Source organism: Echinops telfairi, unplaced genomic scaffold (genome assembly GCF_000313985.2).
Source record: "Echinops telfairi isolate 266 unplaced genomic scaffold, ASM31398v2 ScPeMD7_9;HRSCAF=40, whole genome shotgun sequence".
Classification (NCBI taxonomy): Eukaryota; Metazoa; Chordata; class Mammalia; order Afrosoricida; family Tenrecidae; genus Echinops; species Echinops telfairi.
The window spans coordinates 73,456,796-73,463,698 of record NW_022103906.1 but is presented as its reverse complement, the minus strand read 5'-3'; positions in this window follow the sequence as shown (position 1 = coordinate 73,463,698).

The following is a 6,903-nucleotide window of genomic DNA, read 5'->3' as shown; positions in this document are numbered from 1 at the left end:
GAGGGGCGGACCGGGGGAGTCCGGGCGCGAGGCGGCAGTTTGAAACAATTCAAAGCAAGTAAGGCCCTTGACCTCGCAATTGGGCGTGGTCGAAAGAAAGCGCCCCGGTTGGCCTTGGATTAAGAATTTTTGCTCAGGGGATTTAGGGGGTGGGAGGCGGAAGAAGGTGTGCTTGGGGGTTCCCTGGTGATCCTAATCCTTGGGTACCCTCTGGTGGCGACAGGGGTGCATTGCACAAGGCCCTTTAAACTGCACAGAGCCCAAGGCTGCATGTTCCTTGGCTTGCGTGATGGGTGACCGTCGTAAGGCCATGGGCCATCGGTTTCATGTCTGCTCATAGCGAACCTTTAGGACAGGATAGAACTGCCCCATTGTGAGCTTCCGAGACTAACCGTTTTGCAAGTAGAAAGGCCGAGGAGCGGCTAGTGGTTTCGAACCGTCGACCTTGTACATCATAGTCCAACACGTAACCACTGCAACCTCTGCTAATGTGGGCAACTCATTTTACCTCCTCCGCTCTTGCTGTGCTAGTGCCGTTCTTTGACCAATACAATTGTCAGTACTACTTGAACCAACAGGTCTGTCTTGGAAGACGTATAGCCAGGGCGCTCCTTAGAGACAAGGATGGTTTGACATCCTCTTGTACAGTATATATACTTTGGACATGTTGTCAGGAGAGACCAGTCCCCGGAGAAGGACATCATTCTTGGTAAAGTAGACGGTCAGGAAAATAAGAAAGCCCGCAAAGGGTTGAATGGACACAGTGGCTGCAACTAGGAGATCAGGCATAGGGACCAGTTTGAGGATGGCTAGGCCCGGGCAGTCTTTCATTCTGTTGTACATCGGGCCACTGTGAGTCAGAACCTCTTGAGTGGTACTTAACAACATAACATAACACTATCTCAGAAAGTCACCAAATTAAACCGAACAAAACCCACTGCAGTCCAATCGATTCCCACTCATCGTGACCCTATGGTACGGAGGAGAATTGCTGCATAGTTTCCAGGGCTGTGAACCTTTCTGGAAATCTCTGGCATTTTTCTACCTTGGACCTTATGGTTTGCGGCGGAGGACGTTAGCCATGTACCACCAAGCTCCAGGGAAGTCATTTTGGGTCCAGGTGACCCAAATGCATTCAAACGTTTCTTTCTCTAAGAAATGAGTGGTTTCAAGGGGAGTGTAGAGCTCTGATAACAGAGTTTTGAAGCGTCCCTTTGGGAGTCTGCAAACTTTGATGGCTTCCCTGACCAATTACCAGAAGGGTCGCCACAGAGGCTACCCGACGATGAGCTCACCCAGGCTAAGCATTGGGAGGACGGCACTGTCCCGGGCAGGGTGTGCTTTGATGTATATGGGGCGCTCTCTGATGCCCCGGCACCAATGACCATCTTCACGGCCGATTTTTCTAACTTTTCTTCAGGAAACGTTAGGTTGAAAGTGTCCATCCAAAGAGCTTACACGGGCTTTTTCTTCGCTTTCCTCATAGAGTGACCTGCCTCTTCACCTCCAGCACTGGCCGAGATTCTCCTCCTCCTTCCCGAATCGTGAAAAGGGAGGGGGCAGCATCCCATGTGAGCACTTGATGAGCAATTTTGAGACCATCTATTTTTCCTTTTTAAGTGAGTATAAAATGGTCATTTATTTAAAACAATCTCAGAACTAGTGTCACTCATCCAGTACACATTTATTGCACTCTTCTTGGATGAGTTTGTCACATTGCCAAATGGTTCAGAAATGATACAAAAGTTATAAATAGATTGGCCAAGGAGGCGTATCTGAACTTTTCTACATTCTGCCAACAAAAGGATTAGGTACAATTTATGTCACTGCCACTGGTTCAGAAACAGAAGAGACTGCCATCCATTTACCTGATGGAAACCCAACAGTCAGTCTAGTTCTGGATTTAGGCCTCTTGGACTTAAATACCACTTGATCTTTTATTAGCTGTGGGCCTTTGAATATGTTGCTTAACCTACCTGTGGATTATTTCTCTCAAAGAATTATTGCAGGAGTGAAAAAGATGATCTATATTAAGCTGACTAGCATAATGACTTGCCCAGTATGAAAACACTCGGTAAATGTTATAGCTGTTAAAAACAGTGATTTTAGCATCCTTTCAGGATTAAGCCTCCAACCATTTTTGGCAACTTCAAGACAAATTATGTTCTTAGCTCATCCATGTGTACAATTAAGGATATTTTTGAGATTATCTATTCTAAAAAGAGTAGACCTTCGCAAAAAATGGGGTAGAGGCCACATCTGGCCTCCTCTGACTTTGCAAGGGGAAAGGGAAAGGAGAACTCACCATCAGTATCAGCTTAAAGCTGATATGTATGAGACAGGGTCTAATATGCCTCCACCCTTCAACTCTGCCTATTTTGCCATTAAGCATCCCTCCCAGCGCTCTTCAATGCTCTGCTGCTTTTGATAATTCATTGCATTGACCACACAAAACTCACAGACCATATTCATGACTAGGGGTTTATGAAGGAAGTTGACACACTACAATTCAAGATTAGAAATGTTCAGGGCTGGGATCAGGTATAAGGCATCATCAGAACAAAAAATCTTACCATAGTGAATGATGGGGGGAGTGCGGAGTGGAGATCCAAAGCCCATGAGTAGGCTACTGGAGATCCCCTTGCAGAGGGGTCTGGGAAGGAGATGAGCCAATCAGGGTGCTATGTAACAACAATGAGAAATACAACTTTCCTCTAATTCCTAAATGTTTCCTCCCCGCTCCCACTACCATGACTCGAATTCGACCTTGCAAGTCTGGCTAGACCAGAGGATGTACACTGGTACAGATAGGAATTGAAAATACAGGGAATCCAGGGCGGATGAGCCCTGCAGGACCAGTGGTGTGAGGGGCGAAACAGGGAGGGTAAAGGGAGAATGGGTAGGAAAGAGGGAACTGATTACAAGGAACTATATGTGACCTCCTCCCTGGGGGACAGACAACCGAAAAGTGGGTGAAGGGAGACGTCGGACAGGGCAAGATATGACAAAATACCGATTTATAAACTATCAAGGGCTCATGAGGGAGGGGGGAGGCGGGAGGGAGGGGAAAATGAGGACCTAATGCGGGGGGTGTTTAAGTGGAGAGAAAATGTTTTGAGAATGATGTACAAATGTGCTTTACACAATTGATGTGTGTATGGATTGCGATAACAGTTGTATGAGCCCCTAATAAAATGTTTTTAAAAAAAGAAATGTTCAGGGCAAAGTTCTTTGGTCAGGCAGCCTCTTCTCTGCCATGCCCTCCACCCTGATGTCTTCTACTTGGACTTGGTACAACACTCTTTTAGCACTGCCAATAAATGCCCAAAGGGCACTCTACTCTTCCCCCAACCATAAACTGTAGCCCAAAGGGCCTCAGCTGTAGCTTCTTAGGTTAGCAAATCCACCTTCCTCAATTAAGGGACTGGAGGCACTCCACTCTGCAAGCAAGCCTCCGGCCTGAAGACATTCACCTTGACTCATTTGGTGGTTTTCCCCACCCCTCCGTCTCATGCTCTGGGCTCTTGGTTCTGCTACAGCTACTCGCTGCCACTTCTCTGGCATTGCAAGTTTCTGTCCCTGGATCAGGAGATACAATGTGTAGGGATCTCAAGATCCAAAGGTGTCACTCTGCTCCCAGCACTTGTTCTTTGATGGTAGCGATAGCTACCCCTTTCTGCTTCTGAGATGACTCATTTCATACAGCAGGGTAGTAACATTGACCAATGGCCATGTTAGAGTTCTGACTCATACTGAATCATATCATCTATCAATGCCTTCTTTCACCGCGTATTACCCAGACCCAGCAGGAAAAGGTTATTTGGTAGAAATTACAAAAAGTATGGCTAGACGAGCCATGCCACCATTGCATCACACCCTTGACGGGGTCTAGAAATGAGAGCAGGAAGCTCTTACATTTTAAGAAGGCCTGCTGTAGTTCTCTGTCTCAGAGGGTCGATGTGAGCCAGAACTGACTTGTGCTTCTGAGGTAATTGAAAATACTATGGCTTGGGCCAGGTACACCTTAGTCCTCAACGTAACATTCTTGCTTTTCAAGACTTTAAACAGATCTTGTTCAGCAGATTTACTCAATGCAATGCGTCATTTGAGCTCTTGACTGCTGCTCCCATGAGCACTGATTATGGATCCAAGCAAGATGAAATCCTTGACAACTTCAACTTTTTCTCCATTTATCATGACGTTACCTATTGGTCCAGTTTGGGGGATTTTTCTTTACATTGTGTTCTAATCCATCCTGAAGGCTGCAACCCTTGATCTTCTTCAGCAAATGCTTCAAGTCCTCCTCATGTTCGGCCAGCAAGGTCACGTCATCTGCATATCGAAGGTTTTTAATAAGTCTTCTTCCAATCCTGATGCCACATTATTTTTCATATAGTCCAGCTTCTCTGATGATATGCCCAGCATGCGCATTTAATAAGTATGATGAGAGGATCCAACCCTCTCGCACACTCTTCTTAATTTTAAAGCAGGCAAGCAGGCAGTATGTCCTTGTTCTGTTTGCTCACCTGCCTCTTGATTCGTGTCCAAGTTCCACAAGAACACGACGAAATGTTCTGAAATTCCCATGCTGCCATAGTTTGTTATAAGCCACACAGTCAATAAAGCATGGCGAAGCCTCCTTTGTATAGTCAATAAAACACATCTTTATTGTGTTATAGGCAAACATCTTTCTGGTTTTCTCTACTTTGAGCCAAGATCCTTCTGACCTCAGTAAGGGAATCTCTTGTTCCATGTCCTCCTCTGCGCCTTTGTCAATGTGTAGCTGCAATTGTTCTTGGAGGCTCTTCTGCAAAATTTTACTTCCATATGACAGTCGTGATACTGTCCTATAACATGTAGAACACTGGGTGGATTCAAACTTTCACCTGTTCAGTTAGCAGCCTTGTTACACAACTTGGGCTCCTTGAAAAAAGAAAAAAAATAGGGAGGCTGTGCCAAAGTTGATTATGAAGCATAATTAGAAATATTGATGTTACTGGTAGTTTTTAGTTTTCAGTTTTCTCCTCTAGTAGTATAGTTCTTTGGGTACCAAACACAAACTTAGTGTTCTTTCTTTTGGTACTAATAATTTGTTTGATACAAGGAATGTGGACCATTCTCAACCAAGGAAAGCTCCAAAGGATATCCATACACAGATCCATGATTCGTATACTTACTGCACACAGGGATTTTGAAAAATGCCGAACTAATTTCCAGTCAGTGGTTGTGCAATTTAAGAAGCCAAACAAAAGAGATTTAAAGTAATAAAATGTATGGCTTTGATTCTCAACCCTTACAAAAATGTGCCCACTGTAATTTGGCCTGCCATGGATTTGGGTAGGAGAAATTCGGGGCTTTGAACCACCTACTCCAAGTACTGCCATAGACAGCAGAGCAAAACTTGAATGAACCTGGAATTTGTAAAATGTGCTTTTTGGTAAAATGTGGGTGCATTGGAATGATCATCGGGATGGAAAAAATTACAAGTTGACATCCTGCTGGAAGCATAATCTCCCTCCTACAAAACAAGGGCACAGGACTGTTACAGAGCAACCAAATCAGCTCCCCTGTAGCGTCAGAAACAACGATGGCCAGCCGGGTTGATTTGAACCTGTGTTCTTCCTCAGGATCCTGATGATAATTCCATCTCTCACATCAGGCTCTTGAAAGGGTTCCTGTGTCCCTTTGAAGCCCCGCCTTCCAATACTTCAACCTGTACTTTCCCCATTCTGTTAGGTCCAGATTTTACAAAATTGGGTCTGTTCAGATTTTGCTGCATGGATCATGAATGAACATGTCCTAACGTATAGCCTGACTGGTGACTGAGGCTAGATGAAGAGGGAGAGAGGTTGCCCACCAGAGCAGACTAATGGATTGGAGGAGCACATGTAGGGGGGTAATTAGAAAAATTCAAGGCAAAAAGCATGGCAAGCTGGTGGGAAAAGGAAGTCAAGGTTAAGTTGGGAAAAGCTTACCTATCAATCCGGAGATGAAATTGAAGATAAAATTGATTGCCAGAAACTAAGCAGATCAGACTGGAGTAGTCAGTTGCAACAGCAGGAGCTCTGAGGAAGTTGGATGAGCAAGGCTCACCATTCAGAGCCCTTTTTAACGACTTGGTTTAGGAATGTGGGAGAGATAGAATTAGAGGGAATCCTTTAAATTTAGTACTATTCTAGGCATTTACTGAATGCTTTCTAGTACTGGGAACTGTGATGATTTAAAATTATAACTGACACAAAGCCACTGTTCTTAAAGAGTACAGGATGTATTTGTATGTTGGGTCATCTGTCACTTAATATAATACCAATATATGAAAGAGAAGGTACAAGCGACTAAGAAAAGTAGAAGGAAGGTAGTGATTAGTAACTGGGCCAGGAATTCCCGGTTGCGATAGAAAAGGAAGTTTCTTTTCCTCTTATCTTTCTCTGATGATCTTGGCCATGATCCCAATCTAAAAGCAAACAAGGTCATACTCTAATTGCCATTTTCTACTACTTTCACTTAAAGCTTTGAAGTCATTTATGCAAAGATGTTCTTCACTGGACAGGTTTATCATACAGTTCTTTCCAGAGCCTTTGAGAGAATCAGACTTCAGAACACCAGGTTTGTCAGGAAACCTCACTGATTTTCCTAATTTGTATGCATTGAAGGCTAGACTGGGGAGAATGGTTTCTGAGGAAAAGAGAGAGTGAATGTTTGTGAATGTGAGGAATGCGATGCAAAAACATGTGATTATCTATTACTATGTGTGTTAGGCCAGTTGACTAGAAAAACAAATTTAGTGACCCTCATGTATGTATAAGAAAGAGCTTTATATCAAGAAGTAATTGATTTTGGATCACTTGTTGTTCCCCTGTCCCTGGGTTGGTCAACACCACCTCCTTTTCCCACCTCCCCCTC